The 22,185-nt window shown below is 44.6% G+C and overlaps 1 long non-coding RNA gene across 4 annotated transcripts; it reads right to left on the bottom strand.

Moving 5' to 3' along the window:
• Positions 1 to 13,664: 13,664 nt before the first annotated feature.
• On the bottom strand, positions 13,665 to 21,846 carry LOC142699132 (uncharacterized). Of its 4 annotated transcripts, none has more exons than XR_012866011.1 (3): positions 21,458 to 21,846; positions 16,545 to 18,168; positions 13,665 to 14,163 (listed from the first exon to the last, which is right to left on the bottom strand). It is a non-coding gene; the product is annotated as an uncharacterized LOC142699132 (long non-coding RNA). The 4 variants fall into 4 exon arrangements; XR_012866012.1 differs by having other exon boundaries at positions 21,473 to 21,846; XR_012866010.1 differs by lacking the exon at positions 21,458 to 21,846 and having other exon boundaries at positions 16,545 to 17,908; positions 18,048 to 18,431.
• Between the last annotated feature and the right edge of the window lie 339 nt (positions 21,847 to 22,185).

Genomic DNA, 22,185 nt, shown 5'->3' with positions numbered 1-22,185 from the left:
GGTGGCCTGGGTTGCCTAAAGACGTTAAAGGGAATGTGTTGCCAGAAAAACATGTTTTTTTTTTAAAAATTAAACATTTAGTGTGTGGGTGATTAAACATTGTTCAAATTTTTTATTTTTTTTTTGCACGAGCCAGGAAATATTATAAATTATTTCTAATTTATAATACTACCCATTTTTGGTCACTAGATGGAGCTGTTCCCAAAATTGCAGCATTGCAACATTGGGTTAAAAGCCCTCGCTCTAGTGAGCTCTCGGCATCCCCCCCTCCTTTATCCTGGCTAGTGCCGGGATAAACGAGGGGTTTGAACCTCCTACACTGTGTGTCGCCATTTTTTGAGCTAACCCACAGTGTAGTAGGTTTACATACAGTAGTAAACACACAAAAACACGAACATACATTGAAATCGCTTACCTGCTCCTGCCGCCGCGGCTCCCTCCGGCCCGTCCGCTCCGTTTGCTGTCGATGGTGCAAGTGCATAAATCCGGAAGCCGCGACCGGAAGTAGTAATATTACTGTCCGGCCGCGACTTCCGGTCCACAGGAAAATGGCGCCGGACGGCGCCAATTTCGAATAGGACTGTGTGGGAGCGGCGCATGCGCAGTTTCCCACACAGACGCCGTACACTGCAGTCAATGGGACGGGAGCCGTTCGCAGTCCCTATGGGACTGTGGCTGCCGTATTCCATGTCTGTATGTGTCGTTAATCGACACACACAGAAATGGAACAAAAAATGGCAGCCCCCATAGGGAAGAAAAAGTGTAAAAATAAGAAAAAGTAAAACACAAACACACAAATGAATATAAACGTTTTTAATAAAGCACTAACATCTTTAACATATAAAAAAATAATTTGTGATGACACTGTTCCTTTAAGGCCTACGTCGCCGCTTGTGAAGTTTGTGCTAGGTCCAAGACTCCCAGGTCCCGACCAGAGGGCTTACTATGTTCTTTGCCCATTCCCCAGAGACCTTGGACCTATATCTCCATGGATTTTATCACCGATTTGCCTCCATCTCAAGGCAAGTCGGTGGTGTGGGTTGTAGTAGACTGCTTCAGTAAGATGTGCCACTTTGTGCCCCTCAAAAAACTGCCCAATGCTAAGACGTTAGCTACCTTGTTTGTCAAACACATCCTGCGTCTCCATGGGATCCCTGTCAATATTGTTTCTGATAGAGGGGTACAATTTGTTTCATTGTTTTGGAGAGCCTTCTGTAAAAAGTTGGAGATTGATCTGTCCTTCTCCTCTGCCTTCCATCCTGAAACTAATGGCCAAACTGAGAGGACTAATCAGTCTCTAGAACAATATTTAAGGTGTTTTATCTCTGACTGTCAATATGATTGGGTCTCATTCATTCCCCTCGCCGAATTTTCCCTTAATAACCGGGTCAGTAACTCGTCAGGGGTCTCCCCCTTTTTCTGTAATTTTGGGTTTAATCCATGGTTCTCTTCCGTTTCACCTGGTAGTTCCAACAATCCCGAGGTAGAGGTCGTTCATTGAGAACTGTGCACAGTCTGGGCTCAGGTTCAGAAGAACCTAGAGGCGTCCCAGAGCATACAAAAAACTCAGGCAGATAGAAAATGTTCTGCTAACCCCTTGTTTATGGTCGAGGATCTGGTGTGGCTATCGTCTATAAATTTGCGCCTTAAGGTCCCGTCCAAGAAGTGTGCTCCCCGGTTTATAGGGCCGTACAAGGTCATTGAAGTCCTCAATCCTGTCTCCTTCCGACTGGAGTTGCCCCCATCTTTTCGAGTACACGACGTGTTCCATGCCTCCCTCCTTAAACGCTTCTCCCCATCCTTGGCTCCCTCGAGGAATCCTCCGGTCCCTGTTCTCACGCCTGAGGGGGCAGAATTCGAGGTGGCCAAGATTGTGGACAGCAGGATGGTCCAAGGCTCCCTCCAGTACCTGGTCCATTGGAGAGGATACGGGCCTGAGGAGAGGACTTGGGTACCCGCTCGGGATGTTCACGCTGGGATATTGGTCAGGAGGTTTCACCTTCGTTTCCCCAGTAAACCAGGTCCACTTAGAAAGGGTCCGGTGGCCTCTCATAAAAGGGGGGGGGGGTACTGTAAAGGATCTGCCAAGCACAGCTTCAGGGTTAATGCCCATAGATAATCAGTCTGCACCTGCTTCTATATCTGTGAGACTGACTCCATCTTCCACCACTCAGGGTGGCAGGCTTGGGAGTGGGATCTGCCTTTCCTGTTCCTCCTTTGCTTGTGATTCTTCTCGTTTTGTTTCCTGGCCCTTTTGTCTCCTGGTTTGACTCGGCTTGTTTACTACTCTTGTTGCTCACGGTGTTGCCGTGGGCAACTGCCCCTTTCCCCCCTAGCTCTGTGTACCCTTGTCTGTTTGTCTGTCGTGCACTTATTGAGCGTAGGGACCGTCGCCCAGTTGTACCCCGTCGTCTAGGGCGGGTCGTTGCACGTAGGCAGGGACTGAGTGGTGGGTAGATTAGGGCTCACTTGTCTGTCTCCCCACCCCCGTCATTACAACTAGCCATCAACCAATGCTGTAAGCACATAACTTACTAGTGGAGCAGTGATGTTCTATCACCGACTTTCTGTTTCAGCACCACTTCTGCTGGACAGCTCCACCGTGCTGGATAGCTTTTATTCACAGAATGCTGATGCCCTATAGGTGTCTCCCTAGTTCAACACTACTATGCTGGACAGCACCACTTTTCTGTGACATCACTAATTTTCACCTGTTGGCAACCGGATATAAACCTCGTTCTGACATTTAGTTGTTAGCATTAAAGCCATGAGGAAGGACGTGGTATACGTCTGAAACGCGTAGGCACCTTACCTACATTTTCACCCTTGCATTCGGGAATGATCTTGTTTTAACTATCCAAATAAAATTGGAACTACGTTCTGTTTTAAACTTGACTGCGCTGGACCATCGACTTTTGTCCCCTTTTTTCCAGACCCATATATACCCAGTACAGATATTGTTGTAGATTTCACGTGCAGCCCTATGTAACACCTCTGATAACACAGTGATAGCTCTCTGAGTACAGATAATGCAGTAGATGTTACCTGTAGTCCTATGTAACACCACAGATAACACAGTAATAACGGAGTACAGATAATGTAGTAGTGTTACCTGCAGTCCTATGTAACACCACAGATAACACAGTGATAACTCTCTGAGTACAGATAATGCAGTAGATGTTACCTGCAGTCCTATGTAACACCACAGATAACACAGTGATAACTCTCTGAGTACAGATAATGTAGTAGATGTAAGAGACAAACACATGCAGAGACACAGAGACACACACACACACACACACACACACACACACTGTAACATAGACACATACAAACACAGAGACACATACTGTATACACACTACACACACATATGCACACAGACACTCACCATGTATCCTTGCTGACAGGATCACAAGTTTATTTCAGGACAGGAGCTTCCTCCTCTGCTTCTCGGCTGTTATTTACTCCGTGTGTGTAACAGCAGAGCACAGAGTAGAGGCAGAGCCCAGTGGCACCCCCTACATGCTGGGAGGGTGCAGCAAGGGAGTGGACCAGTCCAGTCCCCTGACCTGAGTCATCTGACCTCATGTCACTGACGTGAGGTCAAGTGACAGGTAGGGTGATTGGACTGGTCCACTCCCTGGCCGTCACAGACCTCAGTCAGAACGACGCTGCGTGATTTCCTGGCTCTTCCTAAAGCTGCTGCAGGTGTCCGACATACAGGGCGCCTATAAGCAGCGATCAGCTGCTCTGCGGCGCCCCCCCCCCCCTTCCCTACAACTTATTTGCGCCCGGGGCACATGCCTCACCTGTCCCCTCTAGCTACGCCCCTGCACATAGGATACCTGCTGCACAAACCACTCACACATTGGATACATGCTGTACATGCCACTCACCCATAGGATACATGCAGTACACGCCACTCACCCATAGGAAACATTCTATACACGCCACTCACACATAGGACACATGCTGTACACGCCACTCACACATAGGGTACATGCTGTACACGCCACTCACACATAGGATACATGCTGTACACGTCACTCACACATAAGATACCTGCTGCACACGCCACTCACACATATGACACATGCTGTACACGCCACTCACACATAGGACACATGCTGTACACGCCACTCACACATAGGATACATGCTCTACACGCCACTCACACATAGGACACATGCTGTACACGCCACTCACACATAGGATACATGCTGTACAGGCCACTCAAACATAGAATACATGCTGTACACGCCACTCACACATAGGATAAATGCTGTACACGCCACTCACACATAGTACACATGCTGTACATGCCACTCACACCACACGCCACTCACACATAGGATAAATGCTGTACACACCACTTACATATAGGACACATGCTGTACACGCCACTCACACAGGATACATGCTGCACACGCCACTCACACATAGGATACATGCTGCACACACCACTCACACATAGGATACATGCTGTACACACCAACACCACTCACACATAGGATACATTCTGTACACACCACTCACACATAGGATACATGCTGTACACACCACTCACACATAGGATACATGCTGTACACACCACTCACACATAGGATACATGATGTACACGCCACTCACACATAGTACACATGCTGTACATGCCACTCACACATAGGATACACACTGCACACGCCACTCACACATAGGACACATGCTGTACAGGCCACTCACACATAGGATACGTGCTGCACACGCCTCTCACACATAGGATACATGCTGTACACACTACTCACACATAGGATACATGCTGCACACACCACTCACACATAGGATACATGCTGTACACGTCACTCACACATAAGATACCTGCTGCTCACGCCACTCACACATAGGATACACGCTGTACACGCCACTCACACATAGGATATATGCTGTACACGCTACTCACACAAAGGACACATGCTGTACAGGCCACTCACACATAGGATACATGCTGTACATGCCACTCACACATAGGATACGTGCTGTACACGCCACTCACACATAGGATACATGCTGTACAGGCCACTCACACATAGGATACATGCTGCACACGCCACTCACACATACGATACATGCTGCACACGAAACTCACACATAGGATACACGCAGCACACGCCACTCACACATAGGATACTTGCTGCATGCGCCACTCACACATAGAATACATGCTGTACACGCCACTCACACATAGGATACATGCTGCACACGCCACTCACACATAGGATACATGCTGCACATGCCACTCACACATAGGATACATGCTTTACACGCCACTCACACATAGGATATATGCTGTACACGCTACTCACACAAAGGACACATGCTGTACAGGCCACTCACACATAGGATACATGATGTACATGACACTCACACATAGGATACATGCTGTACATGCCACTCACACATAGGATACATGCTGCACATGCCACTCACACATAGGATACATGCTGCACACGAAACTCACACATAGGATACACGCAGCACACGCCACTCACACATAGGATACATGCTGCATGCGCCACTCACACATATAATACATGCTGTACACGCCACTCACACATAGGATACATGCTGCACATGGCACTCACACATAGGATACATGCTGCACACACCACTCACACATAGGATACATGCTGTGAATAGAAGTGTATGACGCTGACAAATCAGCATACACTTCTCATCGTTCCCACCCAGCTTCTTTCACTGCAGAAATACAGCGTGACATCACCCACAGGTCCTTCAACCTTGTCATCGGACAAAGAAGATACATCGGCTCCAGGCGTCCAAAAGGTTAATATGCTCGTCTCTAGGGAGTTTGCTATGCTTACCTGCACATTGTGATGCTGCTGCAAATTCAACTGTACTCTGACACCTGGAGCGGATGTGCCTTCTCTCTTCCGACGCCAAGGTTGAAGGACCTGCGGGTGACGTCACGCTGTGTCTGCAGTGAAAGAAGCTAGCTGGGAATGATGACGTCACCCACAGGTCCTTCAACCTTGGCGTCGGAAGAGAGAAGACACATCAGCACCAGGCGTCAGGGAGTACAGTGCAGGGTATGTGCAGGTAAGCATAGCAAACTCCCTAGAGGCGAACATATTAACCTTTTGGACGCCTGGAGCCGATGTATCTTCTTTGTCCGACGACAAGGTTGAAGGACCTGTGGGTAACGTCACGCTGTATTTCTGCAGTGAAAGAAGCTGGGTGGGAACGATGAGAAGTGTATGATGCTCATTTGTCAGCGTCATACACTTCTATTCACAACGCCCAGTTGGTAAATCAAGTAAACACGCCCAGTTGGTAAAAACACAATACACACCCAGTTGGAAATACGAGAAAACACGCCCAGTTGTCCATTTAAATGCTCATTTGCATAAATATAAAATTGTTCATAACTTGGGCAAAAATTATTGTTTTTTTTAAAAAAAAACAACGTTACTGTTTTCTACATTGCAGCGCTGATCACATGCATAGGGATTTGATAATCTGGTGACAGAGCCTTTTTAAGTTGTGAAGTGGCTTTGAGGGCCTTATATATTAGAAACCCCCAAAAAGTCACCCCATTTTAAAAACTTCACCCCTCAAAGTATTCAAAACAGCATTTAGAAAATGTCTTAACCCCTTAGTGACAAACAATACACCTTTTTACGTTTGTCACTAAGGGGCCTTAGGCTAGGCTGACACCTTTTCACGTGAGCCTAGCCTAAGTCCTGCACGGGTCTCCCGTGCAGGCTGGAGCCGGGACTCAGCTGTCTGATGACAGCTGAGCTCCTGCTCCAACACCCGCGATCGAAGTTTACTTTGATCGTGGCCGTTTAACCCGTTAAATGCCGCCGTCAATAGCGACCGCGGCATCTAACTTTGTTTACAGAGGGAGTGAGCTCCCCTTCACCCATCGGCGGCCCGCAAATGCTATAACGGGTCGCACATGCATTTGAAGTATACCAAAGCATTATAGCAGCGATCTGAAGATCGCACAGTAAAGTCCCCTAGTGGGACTAATAAAAGAAGTAATCAATGTGAAATAAAGATTATTAATAAAAAGTACAGTAAAAAAATAAATAAAACCATTTTTTTCCATAAAAAGTGGTTTTATTTAGTAAAAGTGTAAAAAAATAATAACAGTACACATATATGGTATCACCGCGACCGTAATGACTCCATTAATAAAGTTAATATGTAATTTAAACCGCAAAGTGAACACCGTAAAAAAAAAATGCAAAAAACTATGGCGAAATTGCAATTTTTTTCCATTGCCCCCCAAAAAAGTCATAATAAAAATGAATCAATAAGTCCCATGCACCCCAAAACAGAACCAATCAAAACTACGTCTCGTCCCGCAGAAAACAAGCCCAAACAATCAATACATTGATGAAAAAATTAAAAAGTTATGGCCCTTGGAAAGCGACGATGCAAAACAAATAATTTTAGTTCAAAAGTGTTTTTATTGTGCAAAAGTCGTAAAACTTAAGAAACCTCTACATATGTGGTATCGGTGTAATCGTACCGACCCATAGAATAAAGGTAACATGTTATTTACGTCGCACAGTGAACGGCGTCAATTTAAAAACGCATAGAACAATGGCGGAATTTCAGTTTTTTTTTATAAACCCCCCAAAAAAAGTTAATAAAAGTTAATAAAAAAATTATATGTACCCAAAAATGGTGCTATTAAAAAGTACAACTAATCCCGCAAAAAACAAGTCCTCATACAGCTATGTAGACGAAAAAATAAAAAAGTTATAGCTCTTTGAATGCGACTATGGAAAAACAAATAAAATAGCTTGGTCATTAGGGCTTAAAATGGGCTGGTCACTAAGGGGTTAACCCTTTAGACATTTCACAGGAATTAAAGCAAAGTAGAGGTGAAATTTACAAATTACATATTTTTTAAAATACATTTTTAATACAATTTTTTTTATAACACAGAAGGTTTTATCAGAGAAATGCAACTCAATATTTATTGCCCAGGTTCTGCAGTTTTTGGAAATATCCCACATGTGGCCGTAGCGTGCTACTGGAATGAAGCACTGGCCTCAGAAGCAAAGGACCACCTAGAGGATGTTGGGGCCTTACTTTTATTAGAATATATTTTAGGCACCATGTCAGGTTTGAAGGGCTCTTGAGGTGCCAAAACAGTGAAAATCCCTGTTAAAATTGACCCCATTTGGGAAACTACACACCTCAAGGAAATTATCTAGGGGTATAGTGAGCATTTTGACCGCACAGGTTTTTTACAGAAATTATTGGAATTAGGCCGTGAAAATTAAAATCTAAATTTTTTCAAAGAAAATGTAGGTTTCCACAAGGAGAAAAACCACTGCAAAATTTGTAAAGCAATTTCTCCCGAGTAAAACAATACCCCACATGTGGTAATAATTGGCTGTATTGAGACACGGCAGGGCTTAGAAGGGATGGAACGCCATTTGGCTTTTGGAGCTCAAATTTAGCAGGAATAGTTTGCAGAGGCCATGTCACAATTACAAAGCCCCTGAGGGGATAAAACAGTGGAAACCCCCCCCCCACAAGTGACCCCATTTTGGAGACTACACCCATTGAGGAAATTATCTAGGGGTATAATGAGCGATTGGACCCCACAGGTCTTTGCTGAAATTATTGGAACTAGGCCCTGAAAATAAAAATCTATATTTTTTCAAAGAAAATGTAGGTTTAGCTAATTTTTTCTCATTTCCACAAGGACTGAAGGAGAAAAAGCACTGCAAAATTTGTAAAGCAATTTCTCCCGAGTAAAACAATACCCCACATGTGGTAATAAGTGGCTGTTTAGACACACGGCAGGGCTTAGAAGGGAAAGAGCGTTATTTGGCTTTTGGAGATCACATTTAGCAGGAATGGTTTGCAGAGGCCATGTCACATTTGCAAAGCTCCTGAGGGGACAAAACAATGAAAACGCCCAAAAGAAACTACACCTCTTGAGGAATTCATCTAGGGGTGTAGTAAGCATTTTGACCCCACAGATGTTTCATAGAATTTATTAGAATTGGGCAGTGAAAATAAAAACAATCCTTTTTCTTCAATAAGACGTAGCTTTAGCGCAAAATTTTTCATTTTCCCAACAAATAAAGGAAAAAAAGAACACAACATTTGTAAAGAAATTTCTCCCGAGCATGGCAATACCCCATATGTGGTCATAAACTGCTGTTTGGGCACACGGCAGGGCTCAGAATGGAAGGAGCGCCATTTGGAGTGCAAATGTTGCTGGATTGGTTTCTGGGCGCCTATGGGCCCAAAACAGTGGAAACCCCCCGGAAGTGACTCAATTTTGGAAACTACACCCCTCAATGCATTTACCTAGGGGTGTAGTAAGCATTTTAACCCTGCAGGTGTTTTGTAGAATTTAGTGTGCACTCGATGTTGCAGAGTGAAAATGGGAGTTTTTCCATAGATATGCCAATATGTGGTGCCAAGCTTGTGCCACCATAACAAGACAGCTCTCTAATTATTATGCAGTGTTTCCCGGTTTTAGAAACACCCTACATGGGGCCCTAATCTTTTGCCCTGACATTCGACCAGGCTCAGGAGTGAAAGTGTACCATGTAAAATTGAGGCCTAATTTGTCGATTTACAAAGTATTGGTTCACAACTGCAGAGGCTCAGATGTGGAATAATAAAAAGAAACCCCTGAGAAATGATCCCATTTGGAAACTACACCCCTCAAGGCATTTATTAAGGGGTGTAGTGAGCATTTTCACTCCACAGGTCTTTTCCATAAATGATTGCAATGCGGATGGTGCAAATTAAAAATTAATATTTTTCCCTAGATATGCCATTTCAGTGACAAATATGTCATGCCCAGCTTATGCCACTGGAGACACACACCCCAAAAATTGTTAAAAGGGTCTCCCGGGTATGAAGATGCCATATATGTGGAAGTAAACTGCTGTTTGGGCACATTGTAGCGTTCAGAGCGGAGGGAGCGCCATTTGGCTTTTTGAGAGCGGATTTTGCTTGGTAGTAGATTTGTTTGATTATTGCTGGTGTTTCCATTTATAATGTGGGGCATATGTAAGCTGGGCAGAGTACATCAGGGACATAGTCAGGTGGCATAATAATGGGGTAAAAAAGCAATAAAATGATCCATAGATGTGTGTTACGCTGTGAAGCAATCCTTTCTGCACAGGCCGGTGTCGCACTGATATATGGCGTCCTTTCTTATCCCCCTTTTGGTCCACACTCCGCACCTTTGCAGTTTGGGGAATTTTGCTGGGAAAGTGTTGTCCTGGTATAATACGGGCACCCTCGCTTCCAGCAGATATGTTTGGGCCCTGCCCTTCCTGGTTCCCTAATTTTAGGTCCTTGGTAAATCGCCTCTTGAAACAGAAGAAATGTTCCCCTCGGGCCGGCACAACTGCATATTTTTTCTTTCCTGACTTATTGGAGCCTTAAATAATTTTATTTTTTCATAGACATAGTGGTATTTTGCTGGACGAGCTGTAGTTATTATTGGTACCATTTTGAGGTACATGTGACTTTTTGATCACCTTTTATCCTATTTTTTGGGAGGCCAGGTAAACAAAAAAATACAATTCTGGCATAGTTTTTTTTTAGGTTTTTTTTATACAGCGTTCACCAAGCATTATAAATTACATGTTAACTTTATTCTGCGGGTCCGTACGATTCTGGCGATACCTAATTTCTAGCACTTTTTTATGTTTTACATTTTTTTGCACAATAAAATTACTTTTGTAAAAAGAATGTATTTTTTCTGTCGCCAAGTTGTGAGAACCATAACTTTTTTACTTTTTTGTCGACGGAGCTGTATGAGGGCTTGTATTTTGCAAGACGAGCTATAGTTTTTATAGGTACCATTTTTGGATACGTGCGACTTTTGATCACTTTTTATTCCAATATATGTAGGTCAAAGTGACCAAAAAACAGAAACTCTGGTACGTTTTTTTTTTACGCTGTTCACCGTGTGCAATAAATAATATTATATTTTGATACCTCAGGTCGTTACAGTCCCGGCGATACCAAATACGTATGGTTTATTATTATTTTTCAATAATAAAGGACTTGATAAGTGAAAAAGGGCGATTGTGTTTTATTTTATTACTTGAAACTTTTATTGTTTTCAAACTTTTATTTTTTTCACTTTTTTTTGACACTTTTTTTATACTTTTTTTTACACTTTTTCTCAAGTCCCACTAGGGGACTTGACGGTCCAACTGTCAGCTTTAGTTTTTTTCTAATACATTGCACTACCTACGTAGTGAAATGTATTAGATCTGTCAGTTATTCACTGACAGCAAGCCGATTAGGCTTCGCCTCCCGGCGGGGCCTAATCAGCTTCCGTAATGGCAGAGCAGGAGGTCATTGTGTCTCCTGTTGCCATAGCAGCAGTCGCAAGTCCTGATTGCCTGTCAGGGCTGGCGATCTGCTAGCAACCGCTAAGATGCAGCAATCACTTTCGATTGCTGCATCAAAGGGGTTAATGGCAGGGATCGGATCCTACCATTTCATGTGGATGTCAGCTGTAATATATCGCTGACCTCCACCGCTGATGACGCTGGATCAGCTCCTGAGTCGGCGCCATCTTGCCGGCGGCTACGGAAGCCGATCAGGCTCCGCCGCTGTACGGATCTTGACCGGCTTCCGTGCTAGGCAGACTGGGAGGCCAGTATTAGGCCTCCGGTTGCTATTGCAGCCACCGGAACCCCGGCAATTTCATTGCTGTGGTTCCAATGAGCTGCAAACAGGTTAAATGTAGCGATCACGTTTGAACGCTGCATTGAAGGGGTTAATGGCGGGGATCAAAGCTAATTTTGGTCCCCGCCATTACAGCCGGATGTCAGCTGTCAGATACAGCTGAGATCCGGCGATGATGCCACCGACTCAGCTTCTGAGCCGGTGCCAATTATTTGGCGTAAGTATATGACATTTTGCGGGAAGCACTGGCTTTCCATGTCGTATACTTACGACAAATGTCGGGAAGGGGTTAAGCTTTCTATGCATTTAAACGTCTTTTCTCCTATCCATATGGGACTGTTAATCAATGGATACAACAACTGGGGTAATACTATCATTTTAATTACGGCTATTCGATCTGCCATAGAAAGGGGTAACCTATTCCATATCTTAATTTTTGGGTGAGAATTTTGTAGCGGGTGTCGATCCACGTAGGGTAGTCTCTTCAATCAACCCATCGGGTTGACCACCAGATCATGGGTGCAGGGGATTTAACAGGTGAGTAATGGCTGTTTATTTCATTTCAAAACATTCCATGCAACTAGTTTAATTTCTCGGACATTCCTTTTAAGGAAATATTTATCGGGGCACAATGCACCATTTCTGGGCGCTGTATCCAATGTTTATCTGGACAGTCGCCTGGTTATATTTCTGGACTTTGTATGCACTATTTACCTGGATGCTGGGTAATAATTATGTGAGTTAGAAACAGGAGGACCTGCAATCTCATCAACATTGTCCTTTCCTCATAAAATGTTCTTCTTGAGACATCTGATGGATTACTCTGAAAATATGGCGTAGATGCCAATCAAGGTCCAAAGGTTGACATACTCAATGGCCTCCAGGATCTGAATTTTACCTTTTTCTTTCACTAACCCATTTCTCTAGGAGTCATATATAAAGGTTGGGTCTATGGAGCCCAGATGAGCTACATTAGCAACTTTGAAAGAGCAGCCTCAGAGACATTCAGCTCCAGGATGGTCTGTGCCAGATAAGTAGTGGTTCAGAACGCACTGGACGATGTAGGTGCACGAATAGGGTCCCAACCCAATCGTAGTCAAAATAAGTATTTGGCACACAAAGCTGAAGTTTAAAGAAGAAATCTTGATTTTTTTTCAAGTGGTTGTACATGACCTTCATCAGGCACTGTGCCGTTCTGGTTGCTGGTACATCCAGTAGTTGGCGCTTCGTTCCGAATGGCGGCTGACTGATTTCTTAAAACTTTAGCTTTGAGTGCCGAATACTTATTTTGGTCTGTGTCAGATGTTAGGGATGAAGTCTACAACTGGCCAGACCACCTATCTTTCCTTCGCTCTGGAAATATAGGACAGTCCACGAGGCAGCACATCATGTCTGGTCAATTCCCCTACTACTCTGTACACTAACATCTTCAAAAGAGAAGAGGAAGGTGCAGATGTGACGTTCAGGTTAGGTATTTGCAGTATTGAAGTTGTATTGTGCTCCCCTTGGAGCGCTGTGCAAAGGCAAAACTCCTTTATTGGAATGATGTGTAGATGGTTGGTACTCTATTTGGGTGTGCAGGCTTAGTTTGTTGTGTGCTCACTTGGCTAGGTCGGCATTAATGAGTGAAATGTATACAGTACCTTAGGAAAATACAGTGTGAGACAAAGATGATAACAGGAGCGCTCCCTAGAGTAATACCTTGAAAAAAAATGTCAATTAGTCTTCTCACCTTTTAAACCTCTTTGTTGATAAGAACATCGACTGGATGCAGTTGTCTCTCTTTTTGTAGCTTCTTGTTCTTCTGACACGGAGTACAGTATGTCTCAGGCTGGGGGATTTCTTTGCTGGACTTCAATGAATCAGTGACCATGTCCACAATTGATTACACAGGTATAATATAGATTTTATGAAAGTTCTTTGGAATTAAAACAAATTATTTTTATGTATTTGTCTATCCATTTTTATTACAAATACAATAAATACATTGAGGTATGTTTTTATTGACATGTGTTGCTATCAGCCAGACAGGAAAAAAATATGGATGGCCTTGGGAATCTGTAGAGGCAGCTGTTCTACAGGAAAGGGAGTGCAGAGACCCTACCAAAAAGGACGAGGGGAGGAAGTCCATTGCCGGGCATCTGAAGAGACTTGCCATTAAACACCCAAAACCATTGTACTTCACCGCAGCCCTGCGAATCATGGACAAGGCTTCATTTTCAAAGACTTCTGGACAGTTGTCTTTTAATTGGATGGATCTTAAAAACCCCTTCTGGACAGTGGGGGATGGGAAGGAGGAGGTGTGGACGGATGACGTTCCGGCATTCTTAGATGGACATTAGTGGTTCATATCTGCTGCCTCTTTAGCGTAGAGACCTTGATCTGGCACATCCCTTTCCATGGCTGACGTTCTCGACACCAGGGCTTCCTCCTGCTGATGTTGTACGGTACATTCCCTTCAGTTCTGAAACAAGAATAAATAAAATGTCCTAGTGAAGAGTTGCTCTCTTGAAGATATTCCCCGTGACCCACACCAAGACCCTTTATCTGCCAGGTAGGTAGATAGTGCGTTCTATGTTCAACTAAGACACAAAATTCACAAGTAAATCTGCTCAACTAAGATGCGGTTAACACAAAGGTTTCAAAACGGGGACAGATAGGGCGCCAAGCGATGGTAGAATTTTATTTAAATACGCGTTTCTGGCACGACTTGTCCCTTTATCTGATCTTAACCTGACGAAGGGACCAGTCAAGTTTAGTCCCGGACCAGTCCGGTCCAGAAATACAGTCAAAATAAAATGGGCTTTACTTTACTGTCCACGTGTGAAGTATTTGTGTTACCCGCCGCTTACCAATTTTTAAAGGGGAACTCCAAGAAAAATTTGTCATGCAATCAAAGGCGCAGTGCCCACCCAAACTACATCGCAGGATTTTATTTAAAAAATTGGCTGTTATCTATTGGATTACTCCAATATGTAAAGGCCAATATCACTAACAGCTCCTGGCTCAGCCAGCAGAGGTGGGGTCCGGAGCCGAATGGGACCCAGAGCTGCTGAAGGAGCGGGAAGTACATAAAAGGGGATTTGTCCGGGGTCTGAATACATTTTCGGGTTTGGTATTAAAGGGGTTTTCCAGGCTTTATAAAAATTGTAATTCAAACTGAAAATTGCACAATTTAGCAAATACCCACCTTCTAATTCTCTGCGGCTCCAGTGCCGGCGGTTCACAATCCCCTGCCGGCCTGTTGACATAGGCTGGACCAGTGATGTCCCGTATCGGCACATGATCGAACTAGTCAATCACTGGCCACAGTGGTCACGTGCCATACTTACTTAGATCACTTCTGCAGGCGATACCCTCCCTCTATACTGTCCTTACTGCAATGTTTTTATAGTGAGGATAGAATACAGGGAATATCTGGTACACAAAGTGTATTCTCACTAACCCTGCCCCATGACAAGCCATGCCCAATGAACCACGTTCTGTCAAAGGTAGGCCCTGTCAAGTCCTGTCTCAATCCATCTGAAACCGAAGTGTCCCTAGAAAGAAATTCCAAATATTGTCAACTATGCTCTATTAGGGTATAGTATGAAGAATCAGTGCAGTAGGGTCTATATACTACTATATACACAAAGCTGCCATGTGCTGAACATTGCAAAACACCCTTTTCATAAAAGAGCGTTAATTCCAGTCCTGCAGTCACCCTGATGACCTTATACTGTGCCAGTACTTGAGGTAGGTGTGCCCCTTTATATATTACTTGCAGCCAGAATTGGCACCGGGATTATCAGCTCATTGACGAATTCTTGAGGTCACATTTGTGTCTTGATGTCACCAGACTTATCCAATCCTACACCACTTGCTCTTTATAGAATTTTCAGAAAAAAAAAATACCCCTAGCAATAAATACTGCATGTAAATAATATTCTCATTACAGTACAACAACAAATAAATGGAAAAAGCGCCATATCCCTATTAGGTCCCGCGGACATCATAGAGGTGGTCCTTGACTTCCAGTCCTGCAGTCACCATGAAGACTTTGTGCTGTCAGTGCAGGCAGAATAAAGCTGACATGGTGACCATGTAATGTTTTATATGTACTACTACTCCCTGTACTGACTGATAGTAGAGAGAATGGACTAAGCTGAAGGATTCCCGACTCTTATCAATTCTTTAAATAGGGAATATGCCCTGAATACTAACCCCAAATTTATATTACATTTATAGTAGGACAGATTTACTATTCAAATTGAGCCAGAATTATGGCGTACATGTTGTGCGCCATATTTATTAATTGTTTTAGACACATTTTGCGGCGTGCTTGACAAGGGGCGTGGCCTAGAATAAAGGGGCGTGTCTTAAACTAAGCCAACCAAGAGGTGGTATAAGGAAGAGAAAAGTGTCTAACATGTCTAGCAAAATCTATCATACATCGTGCATCACTGTGATAAATTTGGCGCAGTTTCTGACTTCCTTGTATCAGTTTACACTGTGTAAAACTCAGATAGTTTTAGGCCCCATGCACACTAACTTATTTTTGCGGCCGCAATTCACCCGCAAATCTGCAGGTGAATTGCGACCCCATTCATTTCAATGGGCCCATGCATACGACCTTGGTTTCCACGGTCCATGTATTGCCCAGGAACCTGGACCGCAAAAACAACGGACATGTCTTATTACGGTCGTGTTTTGCGGTACAGGCTCATAGAAAATAATGCACGCGGTCATATGCACGGCCCGCGATTTGAGGGTGGCCGTGGGTGACACTCCGCGGACGTACGAGCCGCAAGTCACGGTCAATGCACCTCACTACGGTCATGTAGTAAATCTGCCCCATGGTAATACCAGTGACAGCCCGCTCTTTCCCGGGGGGGTACAGTCCTCCGCACATCTTCATCCACGTCTCATCTTGTATGTGCCGGATACTTTTCTCCTTATACCTGAGAAGTAACAAAAATAACATCAGAAACTAAAAAAACACAATTCCAAGTATTTCTCCCCATTTCTAAAAATAACATTTCCTGCAGGTGAATAATGGAAAATATAAAGATATAAATATATTCAGGCCTATGTGTCTGTCCAGGGGGTCAGTGAGGGTCCTGCCTGTTATATGTGGGGAGGTCTTGCAGCACAATAACGGAGGGGAAAATGTCTGTACATCAATATATATTTGTCTCTAGGAGCCCCTACAAAGTCTCAGTGAGGGCCCTGTCTGTTATACGTGGGGAGCTTGTATACAGCGTTAGTAACACGCATGTCACTCCAGTATAGATATTTTGGGTGCGGGTTCTTCGACCCCACTGTCCATAGTTTAATTAAACACCTTAAGAAAATGGATCATCACTAAGAAGTTTTATTTAAAGGGGTACTCCCATCTTACTATTTCTCTGGGACTCACACCTATGTGGAAAACGGAGGTCTCTCCCTGACCCTGTCCTGCTTTGTTCCCAGATCCCTGTCCCGTCTAATGGCTGCTGATTCCAGGTGGAGAATGACTTCGGAAAGGCCTCGCACGTCCCTCTCTCTATTCTGTTCTATGGAAGTTTCGGAAACAGCTGAGCGCTGTTGAACTATTTGCGTAACTCCCATAGTACAGAACGGAGAGAGCTGCGTGCATGCGCATAGGTGGATATCACATAAACGTCTGAGATGGAGAAAACCCTCTAAAGAGATTATTTCATTAAAGGGGTTGTACATAATTAGAAAAATAGAGCTGATATCTTCCAAAAACAGAGCCACACCTGTCCACAGGTGATGTGCGGTGTGTGGACAGCTTAGCCCTATACATTTCAATACAGAAAAGCTGCAATACCACACACAGCCTCTGGACAGAGGTGGCGCAGAGCTTCCATTTGGGTCATAGAGAGGGTCTCCAGCGTGATACCCCCCTCTATGATATCTAAATACCCTTATAGGGCATTTCAGGTGTAACCAGAAGTTAAGGTGATACAAAAAAATATTCCATACATGAGATTTCCTTAATGGAGATATTGTAACAATAATTACTGAAAATATGTAATTGACTTTTTCCTCCATTGTAGGAATAGAACCCGAGAAGTGACGTTTTGGACTACGGAACAGTCGATCCTCCGGATGAAATGCTGTGTGGTTGGAGCGCAGTCCCAGGAGCGCTGGTGTTGATGTGCTGATCCATGTTCTTCTTATCTGGAGCTTGTATACAGAACACGCGATCCTTCTGGTCCGACCTACTAACATATATAAGCACAGCCTAAACACACACGTAATGATATATAATAACATAACATTAACATAACATTACTATGTATCAGCCCTGATACGTCAGTCTCATCATATTTCTGGGGTCCCCGCACACAGGATATACGTTACCTCCTGTGATGATGTCACTTCCCTGTATTTCCTGTATGACATGGCTGCTCTTCCTCTTCCCGTTTCCCTTTCTGATGTATTTCCTCTTCCTGTGTGATAAGACGTGTGCTGTTGCCTCCTGCTGTGTATAACACGAGATGCAACATGTCTTATAAAACATGTAAATAATAATCGCAGAAAGCGAAAAACATTTTGTTCATTTCCATTCACATCAATGGTTATTTGTTTGCAGCCGTTTTTCTGAGCCATACTTGTCTGTTTTTAGAATCAACTACAGGGAGATTTGAGATGTGGTTTGAGAATTTCTTTCCTATGTAAACGCCACCGATAAGGACAGCTAAGAAGCCTCAGTTATCAGCGAGCGACCCCATAATTAGGGTGGGTTCACACGACCACATTAACGTCCGTAATGGACAGACGTATTTCGGCCGAAAGTTCCGGACCGAACTCAGTGCAGGGAGCCGGGCTCCTAGCATCATAGTTATGTACGATGCTAGGAGTCCCTGCCTCTCCGTGGAACTACTGTCCCGTACTGAAAACATGATTACAGTACGGGACAGTTGTCTTGCAGCGAGGCAGTGACTCCTAGCATCGTACATAACTATGATGCTAGGAGCCCGGCTCCCTGCACTGAGTTCGGTCCGGAACTTTCGGCCGAAATACGTCTGTCCATTACGGACGTTAATGTGGTCGTGTGAACCCAGCCTAAGAGTAAGCAGAGTGCCCCCATACAGTGCCAGCAGAGTATTGTCCCTTAAACAGTGCCAGAATACTGCCCCCTCATAAACAACACTACCAGCAGAGACCCCTCAATAAACCATATTGCCAGCAAAGTGCCTCCAATAATTAGTGCCAGCAGACTGCCCCCAATAACCACTACAAGCAGAGTTCCCCCTCACAAATAGTCCCAGCAGAGTGCCTTCCTTTATGCAGCTACATCATGTAAGATCTTCCCTAGTTTGGAAGTCTCCAGGACAATCTGGGAGAGAAGACAAGTGTGATGTAACCTGGTTGCAGTGTGTAAATGTAGCCTGAAACATCACGTGTAGCCCCTAAGTCTATGTTCACATGTTACATATTTATTGCAGATTTCCATGGTCAAATTGACACATAAAGTATGAATAGGGTTCTAGAAAACTGCATAAACTTGCAGCAGTAACAGTCTGCAGTAGATTGTAATGCAAAGGATGCACAGCCAAATATGCTGCAAAATCCACATGTAATATATGGAGAAATATTAGGCCTAGTTCACACAGAGTTTTTTTGGAGCATTTTTTTACGTGAAAACCGCACCAAAAAACGACCGAAAACTAATCTTATTGATTTCAATGGGATGCAGAGGCGTTTTTCCCACGAGAAAAAAACACTCACAGGAAAAAAAGCAGCGTCAAGCCCTTTCTTCAAGCGTTTCCGTCTCTGACCTCCCATTGCCATCAATGGGAGGCAAAGAAAATGGTTTTCGCAGCATTTTTGCCTGCGGTGCTCAATGGCCGTGGTCGAAAAATGCGTAAAAAAAGCGGCAGAAGGAATTTTGAGGCAGATTTTTCCACCTGCAAAAAACTTGGTGTGTAAACAGGGACTTCGTGTCCACATGTGACCTACTCTATCCAATCACAGCTGTAATTCCAGCCAAGGCTGCCTAAGATTATGTTCACACCCTCCACTTCTCCTGCGGTTTGGCCGCTGCAGCCCGATGAGGAGGGATTATAACTAGAAATTGTGGATATAAAGAACATGCAGAGGTTTCTGTGTGACAGTCTAAGGGCATGACCAGACGTGGCGGAGTTCTGCATACACTGTCCGCATCAATGCCGCACATAATCTGCGTTGCAGATTCTGTCGCGGCTTTGCCTAAAATGGGCATTAAATTGATGCGGACTGGCCGTTGCGTATTGAGGGGGAAAGGGCTTCCCTTCTCTCTATCAGTGCAGGATAGAGAGAAGGGACAGCCCTTTCCCTAGTAAAAGAAAAAGAAATTCATACTTACCCGGCCGTTGTCTTGGTGACGCGTCCCTCTTTCGACATCCAGCCCGACCTCCCTGTATGACGCGGCAGTTCATGTGACCGCTGCAGCCTGTGATTGGCCTGTGATTGGCTGCAGCCGTCACTTGGACTGAAACGTAATCCCGGGAGGCCGGACTGGAGGAAGAAGCAGGGAGTTATGGGTAAGTATGAACTTCTATTTTTTTTTACAGGCTGATGTATATTGTGATCGGATGTCACTGTCCAGGGTGCTGAAACAGTTACTGCCAATCGTTTAACTCTTTCAGCACCCTGGACAGTGACTATTTACTGACATCGCCTATTAACGCTCCTGTAATTACGGGTGCACACACGTAATCACCCGTAATTACGGGAGCCCCATTGACTTCCTCAGTCTGGCTGTAGATCTAGAGATACATAGGTCTAGCCAGAATGAAGAACTATCATGTTAGTAAAACCAGTACGCTCCGCAGCACACATAACATCTGCGGACTTCATTGCGGAATTTTCACTCTCCATTGAAGTCAATGGAGAAATTCCGCAATGAGTCCGCAACAAGTCCGCTACACGTCCGCAACAGCCAGTGTATGCTGCGGACACCAAATTCCGCACCACAGCCTATGCTCCGCAGAATTGTCCGCAACGTGTAAACGAACCCAACTAAAAAGCTGTGGAAAGCAATGGAGAAACGTGTACGCTGCGGATTTACGCTGCGGACTATCCGCAGCGGAATTGCAGAGCAATTCCGCCACGTCTGGTCATGCCCTAAGGCTCTGTTCACATCTGCATTGGGGTCCCGTTCTGACGTTCCCGTCAGAGGTTTCCGTCAGAACAGGACCCTGAGCAGACACAAACTGACACCGACGGAAACCAGGGGTTTCCGTTTCCATCACCATTGATTTCAGTAGTCGACTAAGCTATTGCTTCCGGCAAAACGAAGGGTCCGGAGCACAAAAGAGACAAACGGAAACCACGGGCACCGGCTCCGTCACCATTGAAATCAATGGTGATGGAAACGGAAACCCCTGGTTTTCGTCGGTGTCTGCTCAGGGTCCTGTTCTAACGGAAACCTCAGACGGAACGTCAGAACGGGACCCCAACGCAGATGTGAACAGAGCCTAATATGGATGAGAAAGGGGAGGTGGGACTACTCATTTATTATGCCCGGATACTGAACTGGTATTACTAGTATTATACCCTGTTCTATGAACTCTACCCGCTGGAGTACCCCAAAGATGCTTGTACAACTGATCGAGGTGCTATGTGTTTTGTAGTAAAATTAAATTGGTATTTGATTATTTTTTTTACAGTTAATATTTATTAAAAATTAGGTTTTAAAGTTTTTTGCCTGGCAGTGATAGTTTGATATTTGTCCAAAACCTATTTATTTCCATATTTCATGGATATTATGAGGTGGGACTACTCACCTAACCAGTATGTACCTGACGGGAGCTGCATGCGTCCATCTCATCAAGTCTCCGATCTCCTGGCAGCTCCACTTTGTACAGATCCTACAATGAAAATCTATGCAAAAAGTTTACACCAAAAAAACAGAAAATTCTACTGCGGAACCAGGATTGTTGTTGTGTGGCAGGGCTGCCCCTCGCCCTTCTGCTGCCGGAGGTAAACAGTGAAATAGCGCCCCCACCTGCATCACCATAGAGTGGCCATGTGGGGTAGAGAAAAGATAGCAAAGAAAATATAGAAAACCTTTATGTTTACATGTAGTAGAAATCTATTTAATACAAGTGAATAATATTTATAAAAATCGTAATCACATGCTGCGTTAGGCCTCATTCCCACGACAGGGTTTCCCGGCCGGGTGCCGGCCGTTCATAAATCGGCCGGCACCCGGCTGCATTAGGAATAATAGACCCCTAATGGGGCTATTCACACGACCGATTTTTTGACGGCCGGGGAAACCGGCCGTCAAAAAATAGGACATGCTATATCTTCGGCCGGGTACCCGGCCGCCCGGCTCCCATAGAAGTCTATGGGGCCGGGTAATACCCGGCCATCACCGGGATGTGTCCCGAGTGATGGCCGGGTTTTCCGGCGCTTGCGCTCTATCTCCTCCTCCTCACAGTGCAGAGTGCATGTGAGGAGGAGGAGTTGATGCCATTCTGACGAATGGCATCGCTGTACACTGTGTTGC

This window comes from Rhinoderma darwinii, unplaced genomic scaffold, assembly GCF_050947455.1.
Source record: "Rhinoderma darwinii isolate aRhiDar2 unplaced genomic scaffold, aRhiDar2.hap1 Scaffold_131, whole genome shotgun sequence".
Classification (NCBI taxonomy): Eukaryota; Metazoa; Chordata; class Amphibia; order Anura; family Rhinodermatidae; genus Rhinoderma; species Rhinoderma darwinii.
This window is presented reverse-complemented; position numbering and strand designations above follow the sequence as displayed.